The 13,620-nt window shown below is 43.4% G+C and overlaps 1 pseudogene; it reads right to left on the bottom strand.

The window, feature by feature from the left end:
* Nucleotides 1-11,783: 11,783 nt before the first annotated feature.
* Nucleotides 11,784-13,154, bottom strand: LOC140304048 (uncharacterized; annotated as a pseudogene).
* Nucleotides 13,155-13,620: the final 466 nt, after the last annotated feature.

Genomic DNA, 13,620 nt, shown 5'->3' with positions numbered 1-13,620 from the left:
ATCTGTAGTCAGAGCCACCCTCCCATTGGTTGAACTACATAGATTACAAGTGTCAAAGTAAAATCCACATGTGCCAGGAGACAGGCTCTCCCAGCAGAGTATTTCATGGGAATATGAGCTGTAATGTGAGTGGAGAATGTTTCCTCTGCAAGTCTACCACCATCTCCTTGGACCTGTTGGGACCTGGACAGATCATTCACATACTTTGGTATGTGAGGCAGACACCTCCTCCATCTTCATTTTAGCACTGATGGTTGTATGTTGTTGAGGGCACTGGATAAGTCCAAAATACAATACTCTCAAAGTACCTCTGGGCTCCTCAAGATGGGATGGGACAGGGAGCAGTGCCTGGGTGGAAAATAGCATAGTCCGCTGTTATGCCCGGCTGGGAGGCAAACTGCAGAGGGTTAAGAGCAGCCTCCTCAGAGTCAGGTTTCATGCCTGAGGAGGTCAGGTTACTTGGTCTGTGCAGTATTTAGTCCTGGAACTAGGCAGGACGTTTCCTTGAACCTTCTTCAAGCTCAGGGAGAAAACTTCAAGCTCTTCCTTACACAGCTGGTCTGCACAGGCACAGAGAACTGAGGGTGATAACAACTGGACCTGCAGCTTTCTTCATCTTGGTCTTTTTCAGTGCCCTGAGATGGTCTGAGTCCCCTCTAAACCCCCTGTGCAGTCTCTGGTGAAAGTCTTTTATGAATGTCCTTGCACCCCCTGATTTACCTCCTGAGCTCCTCAGTATCCCCTGCTGTGACTGCCCATAATCTTGGTTACAGACTAAAAGAATTCTTTGTTTCTCATTTTGGGAGCCTTACTCTCTGTCAAGCTTTGGCACATTCAGAGTGAGGTGAATGGCTTCTGTTCCACAGCAGTTTTTTGAGTGAACGAAACAAGGCAGGGTGAGGACCTTGATTAGCTTCATTAATGTACACAGGAAGTCCAGTATTTGCCTGTTCCTGGTGTGACAGACTACAGATGTGGGACTGTGGGTCCCCCTGTGAGATGTTTGCAGTTTGGTAACAGAGGAATGTTTCGGCTCACAGACTGTTTGCTTGTCCAAATGTCCACATTGTGACACACAGACAGTCCATTGGTGGGGGATATGGCTGAATGCTAACGTCCTTTGAACCTCATTGTTCCTTAAGAGTGGTGTCTCTGGTTGCACGACTTATTGTTTTTGAACATCAGTTGTACTTCTGATTAGAGTTACACAAGCTCAGTGGGCCAGCTGAAAACCATGGGTACAGAAGAATGTCAGGAGCTGTTTCCAAACAAATGCTCCTCTGACTTTTCCTGAGCCCATGTCATACTGTGGGTGTGTATTCATAAAACACAGATACATGTGAACTATTCTTCATTTTACAGAACAACAAATAGCCCACTTTTCAATGTAGAGGCAATGTAGAAACTACAAGTGGATGTTGTACCATTTGTCAGAACTTATCTCTGTGGGAGCTACTTTATTCTTTATCAGATCCATACTGATAAACAGGTGATGGCTAACCAACAAACCACAGAACAAGGCAGCAGTGATAGATGTAGCAATTCCAAGTGACAGCAGTATCAAACAGAAAGAACACAAGAGGCTCGAGAAATTACCAAGAGCTGAAGGAGGAAGTTGAAAAGATGTGGGAAGTTAAGGCAGCAGTGGTAATCAGAGCCTTCGGGGACTTTACTCCAGCCTGGAATTTAACATGCTCCCTTTTCAGGATTTGTTTTACATTTCCAGGGGGAATCCTCACCATGTCACTGTGTTAACAAACGTATGGCTCTCACACGTGCACACACATCAGTGATGACATGGGCCTTCTTTCTTTTAAGGAGTGTGTCCACGCCAGCTTCTGAGACAGTGTGTTACAGAAAGTCATTCATAAAGTGAGGAACTATGAGAATAATGTTCTATTTTCTTCTTGTTTTAAACTCTTTTTTAGAAAGTTAAGTGCAAAAGAGGGAATGTGTATTTTGCACATGCCTGGATATTCCTGTGGAGATAACGATTTTGGGATAAATTTTTACATCAAATTACATGTTTTACATATTGAGATTGTTGGCTGGATGGAAATAATATGTTAATAAGTGGCAGTCAAAAGGTGATGCCCAGTGTTTGATACAAGATGTAGCTTTTGTGAGGGATGAAAATAAAAAAATACAGTCTAAAGATTATAAACTTTGTTCAGCGTATAATACTTTGCATTTCTGTGACCACATTCTGCTGCCACTTACAAATGTTGCTTCTTTGGGAAAACCACAGCGAATAAACTGCTTGAACTATGCAAGATTTGCCATCAGAAAATGTTGCAATAAAGTGAATGTATTCGTGTAGATGCTTATGAGATCATTGCAGTTTTTGTTGATGGAGTAAGTCTTGCAGTCTGGAATGATAACGTATTTCCTACCGTTACTCTGATCCGCTGGTTGGTTATAAGTTCACTTCCCCAAACAAACTCCCTGATGACATTTTACATTCTTTGTTTCTATGAAACTGTTCTAAATGAAAAAGTTAAAAAGCAAAGACAGCCCAGACTCTTTCACATTAAAGCTGGAATGATGTGAAAAACATACGAACTACGATACAGAGTAGATTTTAGTCAAAATGAATTAAAATACAGGATATTATAGTTGATACTGTAATCATACTGTAAAATAACACATGTCAAAAAACATCACAATAAGATAACTTTCAGATTAATCTCTGTAATTTCACGTTATACAATACTTATTTTAGGAAAAAGCCAAGTCCATCTACATTAATTTCCTGTTATACTTTTTTTTCCATGTACAGTAACAAAGTTGTAACATAAAAACAAACTAGGTTCATAAAAATAAAGGTAAATGTCTGCAAATTTACAGTATTAATCTGTCATTTTAGAGAATTAGTATATTAAAAAAACAACGATTAGACAGTGGAAAAAACAAGATAAATACATAAAAATAGATACATTTAAGGTCAGTATTTTTTTCGCCTCATCCTCTAGAATAATTTCCTGTCTAAATATTGTTCTTTCATGTACAATGACTGAGAAATAATGTGTAAAAATGCTATAAATGCATTAGATCAACGATCAATGCCTGCCCATTCACAGTATTAATCTCAGATTTATCAAGTCTTGTCCATCTCCACTGATTTGCTGCATAAATGTGGTTTCCCCAATTAAAACAACGACACAATGTAGAAACAAAACATGTACCTGTATCAAATAGATTTTCTGCACATTTACAGTATTAGTTATTTTTGTCAGGGCCTCAGGACACAGATGCAGGCTCGAGTTCACTGTCAAGAACGTTTATTATTAACAGCTGTTTAATCGCTCCACTAGAGGAGGAACTATGAATGGAGATGACCATAAACAAAGACAACAAAGAAAACGGAGGAACAAAACCAGGCTATGAAACTTACCGTGATAAAACTAAAGCTATGGATAAAGAATCAATTACAACAAAGGATACGCTCTGCAGGACAACCACTGTGGAAACTGTGGAACAAAGACGCGAGGGTGAGGCTCATGGAAGAAACAGCACACTGGCACAAGACAAGGGAGACACAGACTATGCATCTCACTTTGTCCCCTTAAAATCTGGGGGTTTTAATTATGAAGCACAAGTCTGGAACAAACGGTCGCTGTTCAAAAAGTAGAAGTCGTATCCCAATAATTCTTGCACCGTGAGCGCCAGAAGGGCTGGGGGAAGCCAGCGGCGTAATTGTTATTCTGCTCTTGTGTAAGGTTTGTTTTTTTATGGCAGTTTTAAAATGAGTATTTGACACTGATTTCATGGCTCGGCCTGTTTATAATGGAAAAGTATGGGAGCTGGAGTCAGCCAGAGTGTGCGCCATGGAATGTACAAACAAGTTCCAAACCACTCCAGTCCCCATCATCGTGAAAAAGACTAAAAATCAAAAAGTCTCATTACATTCATTTTTCTTTCTTTCTCTCTGAATAAATACAAATAACCCAAACAGCCAATAAATTAACATTCAGTGCGAAATAGTGCAAAATTATAATAAAATGTATGAAACTGTGCACAAATAGATCATTTAAATAACCTAAATAATAGTGCAAAAATAATAATATTCTAACATTCAACAGTGCACCCTAAGAATAAAATAATTATTCTTCAAAATGGGGCCGAGAGGGAGAGTGAGCTGCCTATGAACCGCGAGTCGGGTATGAATCCTGAGTCCTGAATTGTACGGAGCAGCGAGCTTCTACGAGTTAGTGAGCTGTAAACCGGTACACCCGCGGCGCTACTATTGGGCCTGGGCCCTGTGATGGTAAATTCTATGTCTCAGGACTGACAGACTGTCCAATCCACATTAACCATTTGTATCACTCAGACACACGCTAATTGTTTTAAACCATTTACTTCTTAATTGGACTATATTATTCAAGTGAGTTGAGATGACATTTGATGTCATTTGGAGCTATATAAATAAAACTGAATTGAATTGAATATACACATTTAAGGAGGTGGGGAACTGGTGGAAACAATCAAGGCAGAGAAGACAATTAGACCAGCAGGGGAACGCATAAGGAAGGGGCAAGTCACCTGAAACGAGAGGAGAGATCAATTTCAAAATAAAATAGGAATCCACAAGACAACATAGACAAAACAAAAAATAAACTTGACTGGATTCCCCGGACATGACAGTAATAAAGGAAAAAAGATTCATACCTGTGAAAAAATACTGATAATTAAAATATGTGCATTTTACTGAGGAATAGTGTTTTATATGGTTGTCCGTCATTTGTTTTGCAGCTTTGTATCTGCAGAAGGGACAATGGAATAGTCCACTGTTGGTGCATTTAGTCACCGTTGGTGTGTCACCATCTAGCAGTATACTGACGTGTCTCTACATATCAGAGGGGGAGTAAATACACATAAAAGTAAAAATTAGAAATCCAAAAGACCAAAAACATTAAATAATTTTTCACCTCAATAACAAATGTTGATTCATGTCATGTTATTGATGCTGAAGAGCATGGATGAAGAACAGCTGACCGTCTGCTAACATGACAAAGGCTGTCAAAATTTGATTTACACTCATTTTTACCCAATAGGTCACATGACCTGGAAGCTATTGAGCTAAAATGCTCATATTTATTTAAAATGAGTGTAGGAGTTTAGTACTACACTTCTTTTATGAGACACACATTAGAGGGCTTCATTGGGATGTAGCCTACTTGTGTTCTCATTAATGTTTCTTATTCAATCACCTCAATTACTGCGTGATTATATAAGGTAGAAAAATAAATAAAATACAGAGGAGAATAGAATACGAATCAGCCTTTACTTAATTAAAAACTAAATGAAAACATTGAAATAGGAGTGCTGCCTATTCCTGATCAGTGAGTCAAAAACATGCTGGCCAGGAACGAAACAAACAACCCTTTGAATCTCTTTATTAACAGCCTATAAAATGACATGTTTTTTTGTCCTGCGGGACGGGAGAAGACACAAATGCATTTCTATTATTGTGCGGGCATAACTTCTCAAAGTTTTGCGGGTGCGGGCGGTAATGGTCAGACATTTTGACACTCCTCGTTCATTTTGAAATTCGTAAGTTTCCACATGCTGTTGTAATTTAGCACTGACTTCCTCAGTCGTCTCCCTCTATTTGCTGCGCATTTGAAATGTTGAAGCGGCTGGCTTGACTGCAGTCTCGTACTGGCCCAAAAGTATGTCAGCCTACCGTGACAATGCTCGATTACCAGTCCAGCCATGGCATAAGATAATAACAAAGCTACTAACTAAGAACACGGTGTATTATCACAGAGAGCACAGCATATTTTTAAATAAAATAATGTTACTTCCTTGTCTGTCACAAATATTGCAAAATAGCACATTAAAACAAAAGAAAAACCTTGCTTTCTTCCATTTTGCAAACTGTAATCTCACTATTCACTACACCAATCTTTTTACACCGCTCTGCTTCTTCTTCTCTTGCACACATTCTTCTTCTGCGGTTCAATGTGGGGACAGGCGGGCTGCCCACATTGAGCCCCGCCCTGATCTGCAATCAGGGCCAACTCAGAGGCTGTGTCCGAAATCGCTCACTCATTCCCTGCTCCCTACATAGGGAAATATAGAAAGAAAAATATTTCGACACTTTCGGAAACTACTCGGCGCCGGTGATTACGTCATTGCTGTCGCACAATTAAAACATACCACATAATTCAATTTATTTATATAGCGCCAGATTACAATTGTCATCTCAAGGCACTTAAATAATATAGTCCAATTCAAGCCAATTGGAATTCAATTCATTGTAATCATAATCCAATTAATTCATATAGAGCCAATTCAAAAATTAATATCCTAGCTAAGGAAACCAACAGATTGCACCGAAACTTGTCTTCAGTCCAATCTCCCGTCCTGAGCCTGAGGGACTGTGGAAAGGAACGACTCCCTTTTAACAGGAAGAAACCTCTGGCAGAACCAGAACCAGGAAGGGTGGCCATCCGCCTCGACCAGCTGGGGTTTGAGAAGACAGAAAAGAGGGAAAAGAGGGGGGAAAAACACCATAACGCCATTCAAAGGATACCTGTTGGAACAGGGAAACATACGTTAATAACCACAATAATGTCACATGTACAAAAAATCAATTGTGAAATTAAACAGGGGGAAAAAGAGAGCAAAGTGAGGAAAGGTGTGACAGATGAGGTCCCCCAGCAGTCTAAGCCTATAGCAGCTTAACTATGGGATGTTTCAGGATTACCTGAGCCATCCCTAACTATAAGCTTTATCAAAAAAGAAAGTTTTAAGCCTAATCTTAAAAGTTACCTTTTAAGATATGGTTACCTGATCAAGGTGGGTCCCCATCCTGTGTGTGTGTGAGAGAGAGAGAGATTGAGATGAAATCTGGCTTCTCACTAACGTGTTGTTTTGTCTTTTAGGTTTACTTGCTGCTGTGCTGTTTGGTTAGCTTGTTTTGTGCAGTTCTGTCATACAGTTTTTGGTTTGTTTCCCTTTGTTCTGTTTTGTGTAGTTCTTTGTGTATCCAGTTTGGTTAGTTTAAGTATATTTTTGTCCCATTTACATTTGTAATATTGTTTTATGGATTAAGTTGCCGGTTTTGTTAACCCTCTTTGTTTGTTGTTCCTTTGAGCTTCAGTGTGGCCTGATTGTCATCAGGTGGGAGGCTAGGCACCGTGGTGAGGGCCTCACTTCCCATTTTACATGCAAGTAGACACTGGGGCACTTCTAGTGTGGTTGTAGTGGTTTCTTTTTGAAGTGTTGCATCCCAGGTTAAGAAGGAAGGACACACTCACCCAGTAGTATGCCTCCCACTGAGGCTCCAGCCCACTGATTTTAGTTTTCTGTTGTTGTTTGGATTTTAGTATTGTTATAGTCGGCCTTTTTGCTTCCTTTTTGTTAATAAAATTTTTTTTTACAAACGTATCTTGTGTTTAACCCTTTCTTTTCTGCAGGAGCAGTTTTACTTTTTGCTTTATTCATCAGCATTTTCAATAAATAGATTTGTTTTATTTACGCTACTGTGTGTCCTTATGAGTATTTGTATTCCAGTTGTTATATCTTGGGGTGCAAGTCCTCAGGTGGTGTTGTTGCCCTACAACTGCCTATACTACTCCGCTCCTTGCCATATTTGCCGTTGTCGGTAGGACCGACTGAAGGCAGAGACTGATAGTTTTTTTTTTGTTTTTTCTTTTCCCACAACCCAATTGAATTGTACAGTTTTGTTTTACAACACAGCAGCAGGTCCCGGGGGTGGCTCCTGGTGTGACCAGTTATCTTTTAGCGCCTGTTTTTTGGTTTGTTTCCTCATGGAGGAGGAGCTCGCCCAGTTAAGAGACTTAATTACTCAGCTGCAAGCTGAGAACCAACAGATGCGTCGGGAGCAGGAGACAAGCCAGCCTGGGCCCAGCACATCTGCCAGTTCATCAGCTTCTGGACTCTCCTCAACTGCCCCTGTCACTGAAAGACTAATCTACCTCCCTAGGGACAGGAAGTGCCCAGTCTTTAAGGGCAGAACAGGACTGAGCATTGGGGAATGGATTGAAGAGGTCCATGCCTGCGTACAGGCTTGCCACCTGTCTCCCTTCATCTTTGATCACCTAGAGGGAGAAGTGAGGGAAGAAATCAAATATCAGCCCTCAGAGGAAAGGGGAGATCACAACAAGGTCCTGCTTATGTTGAATTAACTTTATGGGTGTACGAAATCATATGTGTCCCTGCAGGAAGATTTCCTCTCCAGGAAACAACAAGATGGTGAAACATTACAAGAGTTCTCGCATGCATTACTGTGTTTGATGGAGAAGGTTGTACAAAAATCCCCTTCTTGTTAATTTGATAAGGAGGTGTTGTTGAGAGATCAATTTGTTGACCATGTGTCTGATTGTTCCCTTCTCAGAGAGCTTAAGCAGTTTGTGCGGGGCCACCCAACTGCCACCTTGTTAGATGTCCGCACTGAGGCCATAGATGGGAACAAGAAGGGGTGCCTGGGGGCACAAGGGGTGGAAGCTAATGCCTTTGGCTATCAGCATACTGTTCCAGGCAATCGGCCCTGCCACCAGGGGGCAGGTAATTCGCCTTTCAGTTCACAGTTGAGTGAACTGAAAGAAATCCTTAGGAGCCAGCAAGAGCAGCTGACCCACCTTACTAAGAGCCTTACGGCCCTTCAGAGGGGCCCTAGAATCCAGTCAGGGCACGGTAGGAAGGCGGTGATCTGTAGGAGGTGCCAAAACTCACTTTGCCAGAGAGTGTAGAGAGGATTATGTTGCCATCCAGCCATCGCCAACTCCACTAGCCACACCACATTACTCTGAGAAATATTGCTCTCAGAATCAGGGAAACTTGCACCCCCTGAACCATTGAGCCAAAGTTTAGGTGGGTGCTCCTCTGGCTCCAATGTAGCCTCTAGTCAGGAAAGTTTGTTGTCTGTATGTCCGAATATACCTGTATTAATGGGAGGGGTGCAGGTCCCCTGCTTAGTGGACACCGGGTCAATGGTGTCAACCATGACGGAAAATTTCTTTTTGCAGCATTTTAGGCTTTGGGGGCCAGAAAAACTCCAGTCCTGTAATTGGTTACGGTTAAGTGCTGCTAATGGATTAACAATACCTTATGTGGGCTACTTGGATTTGGATGTGCAACTTTGTGGAAAAACTATTACCAAGCGGGGAGTGTTGGTTGTCAGAGACACTCCACATGGTGTGCCCTCAGCTCCAGGGGTACTGGGAATGAACATCATTAAGGAATGTTACTGGGAGTTGTTTGTACAACATGGTCCAGCCCTCTTTAATTTACCTTCTGTCTTACAGGCTCCCACGCTCATTCAGCAGGCCCTTCATCAGTGTCATCAAGTCCAAACTAAAGCCCGTCCTGAATGTTCAGGTCACGTGAAGGTAAAAGGGGGTAAAAGGGGTTTGCAGAATCCCAGGAGGTACTATGAAGATGGTGGCAGCCACAGGTCCCCAACATTTGGCAGAACAGACTTTGTTTGAGCCCCTTAGCAGTGGCTTGCCTGCTGGGCTATTGGCATCTCCAGCCCTAGTTCACATGGTTAAAGGTACTGTTTATATTCCCATTGTCAATGTGGGAACTCAGGAAGTTGTCTTGTACCCTCGCACAGTCCTAGGGACAGTAAGTGAGGCTTACCTTGTCGACTCACATGATAACCTTGTAGAGGAGGGAGTAGCAGCTATTGTCTCTTCACAGAGTACAGGTTTGGTGCAGGATAAAGTTGCTGCAGTTGATTTAACAGCACTCACTCAGGAAGAGCAGTGCCAAGTTAGCATGTTACTGCAGAAATACAGTGGTATCTTCTCGGCTTTTGAGGGAGATTTAGGTTGTACTAACCTCATTTCCCACGATATACCCCTACTGGATGATGTGCCTGTGTGCCAGCGATATCGTCGCATCCCACCTTCAGAGTATGAGGCAGTGAAGGCCCACATTGCCCCTTTGCCTCTCCCATTGTGCTCGTGAAAAAGATGGCAGCCTCCGGTAGTGTGGATTACCGGCTTTTGAACAGTAAGACCCGCAAGGATGCATTCCCCCTGCCCCACATTGAGGAATCTCTTGATGATTTATCCGGGGCATGCTGGTTCTCCACCTTGGACCTAGCTGCTGGATACAACTAAGTACCCGTTACAGAGAAAGACAAGGCAAAGACGGTATTCTGCACCCCTTTTGGGTTGTTTGAGTGGAATCGGATGCCTTTTGGTTTATGCAATGCCCCTAGCACTTTCCAAAGATTGATGGAGAGAATATTTGGGGACCAGCATGGTCAATGTTGGCTGTTGTATTTGGATGATGTTGTGGTCTTTTCTGCTATTGTGACAGAGCACATTTGACGCCTGGATGCCATGCTGGGTCAACTACAGCAAGAAGGACTCAAAGTCAAGTTGGAGAAGTGCTCGTTCTTCAGGCCTCGGGTGAGCTATCTGGGTCACATCATTTCTAGAGATGGTGTAGCCACCAATCCTGGCAAAGTCGAGGCAGTTGCAAAATGGCCAAGGCCTAGCCATGTGTCAGAGCTGCGCTCTTTCTTAGGATTTGCCAGCTACTACAGACACTTTGTCGAGGGGTTTGCCAAGCTGGCAGCCCATTTGCATCGCCTGGTTGCTCAACTCACTGTTACCAAAGCCCGGAAAACATCCGAAATGAGCCTGTCTGCTGCATGGACGGAGGAGTGTGAGCAGGGCTTCGAGGGCTTCGAGGGCCTAAAGTACAGGTTGGTGTCTGCTCCAGTTCTGGCCTACGCCAACTTCTCCTTACCCTTCATCCTAGAGGTTGATGCCAGCTACAGCGGATTGGGTGCTGTTCTCTCACAAGAACAAGAGGGTAAGATCAGACCCATTGCATATGCCAGCCGCGGCCTTAAGCCAACAGAACGTAACATGACAAATTACAGCTCCATGAAATTAGAGTTCCTTGCCCTTAAATGCGCTATGACCGAAAAATTAAGGGACTACCTATTAGGACAGAAGTGTGTGGTGTATACAGACTACAATCCCCTCAGTCACCTGGCCACGGCGAAGCTGGGAGCTCCAGAGCGTCGTTGGGCTGCACAGTTGGCTTTTTTTTACTTCTCCATCAAATACAGGCCTGGTCGGAGTAACAGGAATGCAGAGGCACTTTCCAGGCAGCATCCACCAAGCAGCCACACCTCAGAGTATGTAGCTCTGGGCACGTCGGTCCCAGAATTGCTGCAGCAGGTCGTCGCCGAGAATCGGGTGACCAAGGCCACTGTGACAGCTGTAGCATGCCACTCTAACCCTGACTTGCATCTTTTACAAAAAGCAGATCCACTCATCCAAGAATCCCTGACCTTTTGGACCAGAAAGAGGGGGCCCCTGATGCAGCTGAGCAACACCAGGCTTCCAAAGGACTTCTTTTGTTGGCCTGACAATGGGACAGGTTGGAACAAGGAAAGGTGCTCTATCGTCGAGTCATCCTCCCAAGGGGAGATGAAGTGCTCCTGTTGGTACTCCCTGCATCGCTTAAGACACCAGTACTTCAGCAATTACATGATGAACATGGACACCAAGGTGCTGAGCGCACTACAGAGCTGGTCCGTCAGCGGTGCTATTTGCCTGGGATGCACGATGATATCAAGCAGTGGTGCCAGGAATGTGAACGCTGCCAGGTATCAAAAGACACTCAACCTCATGCCTGTGCCTACATGGGTCACTTGCTTGCTTCTCGCCCAAATCAGGTCCTGGCTATTTATTTTATTTTTTTCCAGCAGTTTCGACATGTGCTTGTCCAACTGCGCTAAGAACTTTGTCTCCAAGGGAACTGTTGTCACCTGCATAAACTCAGCATTAATCTGCAGATACACAAACAGCATGCAGAAAGAGCTTTTAAATGTTTCTGTTTCTGTATTTAGCAGACGCTTTTATCCAAAGCAACTTACAAATGAAGATATAACACATGAAAAGAGTTTGGATTGTCTTAGGCGTGGTGTAGGAGCTGCTAGACGACAATCCTGGGACGAACGGAGGGACCGAGATGTGACATAAGCCTTTGCAAGAGCATTCAAGTAGATGGGAGCCGTTCCATTAAGCACTTTGTAGCTAACATCAGTGACTTGAATTTGATGCGGGCGGCTAAGGGTAGCCAGTGGAGTTCAATGAACAGAGGGGTGACATGTGCTCTTTTAGGCTGATCGAAGACCAGACGCGCCGCCGCGTTCTGGACCATCTGCAGAGGTTTCACAGCACAGGCTGGGAGACCAGTTAGGAGAGCATTGCAATAGTCAAGGCGGGAGATGACCATGGCCTGCACCAGGAGTTGGGTGGCATGTTGGGTTAGGTATGGTCTGATCTTTCTTATGTTTAGTAATGGAAAGTGGCACGAACGAGCAACCGAGGTAACGTGATCTTTAAAGGTTAGTTGGTCATCAATCATGACGCCCAAGTTTCTAGCAACCTTTGATGGAGTGAGAGATAGGGATTCAGTTTGGATGCAGATGCTGTGTTGTATGGTTGGTTTGGCTGGAAAGACAAGCAGTTCAGTTTTTGGGAGGTTAAGTTGGAGGTGATGGACTTTCATCCATGTTGATATGTCAGAGAGACAGTCTGAGATTTGTGCTAAGACCGTGTGGTCGTCTGGTGGGAATGACAGATAGAGCTGGGAATCATCAGCATAACATTGGTATGAGAAGCCATGTAATCAGATGATCTGTCCCAGTGAGTTGGTGTATATGGCAAAGAGAAGAGGTCCCAGTACTGAGCCTTGGGGGACCCCTGTGGCAAGGTGGTGCGCTGCAGAAGTGTGACCAAGCCAGGATACTTTGAAGGACCGACCAGTGAAGTATGATTCAAACCAGGAGTGTGCTCTCCCTGTGAAGCCCATGTTAGAGAGTATGGACAAAAGGATACTGTGATTGACAGTGTCAAATGCAGCTGATAAGTCGAGCAGGATAAGTACAGAGGACGTAGCTGTCGCTCTGGCTTCTTTTAAGGCTTCTGTCACAGCTAACAGAGCCATTTCGGTGGAGTGTCCACTTTTAAACCCAGATTGGTTTGGGTCAAGGAGGTTGTTTTAAATCAATTCTCTTCTGAAAGACCTATGTTTTGAAGGTTCAAAAATAATCTTTCGTGATTGTCTAATTAATAGCATTCATAAAAAATAGGTCTAAGGTGCCTTACATCTAAAAGCATACCTGTTCCATCTGAAAAAGTGCTGGCCATCTTGCCAACATGTCTTCAATGCTCAGCTGCTTATGCACTATTTCTTGTCTACGGTATCCAAACGTCTTTGCCATCTTTTCTTTTATTGTTTGACGTTTTTTTTTTTTTTTCAGTAGTTCAGTCGAAAGGGAAACCCACTCCTGTTCCAGGCTTCCTGTAGTCTCACCACTTGGCAAAGATGGAAAATGATTGGCCTCGGCTCGTCTAGGTCTCTTGACATTCTTTGCTGGGTAGGAGTCCCCTTAAGACTTGGATTTCAAAGAATTCACTGTGACCTCGGCAGATGTACCGTGTGCCTTAAGTTGGGTCCTGTAGTTGGCCATTTTCATCTTCATCCTGTCCTTCCAACCATAGCTCTCATTGAAAGACCCTGGTTCTTTCAGGCGGGGGTGCTTCTTTGTCAGTGCTTCAGCAACATCACTGAAGTCAGACTCGTCAGGGTATGGTGTGTATGCATAGATACTTT

The sequence above is a fragment of the Leuresthes tenuis genome, unplaced genomic scaffold (assembly GCF_036924035.1).
Source record: "Leuresthes tenuis unplaced genomic scaffold, fLeuTen1.0.hap1 SCAF_3, whole genome shotgun sequence".
Lineage (NCBI taxonomy): Eukaryota > Metazoa > Chordata > Actinopteri > Atheriniformes > Atherinopsidae > Leuresthes > Leuresthes tenuis.
The sequence above is the reverse complement of the archived record's forward strand: the minus strand, read 5'-3'. Positions and strand labels throughout refer to the sequence as shown.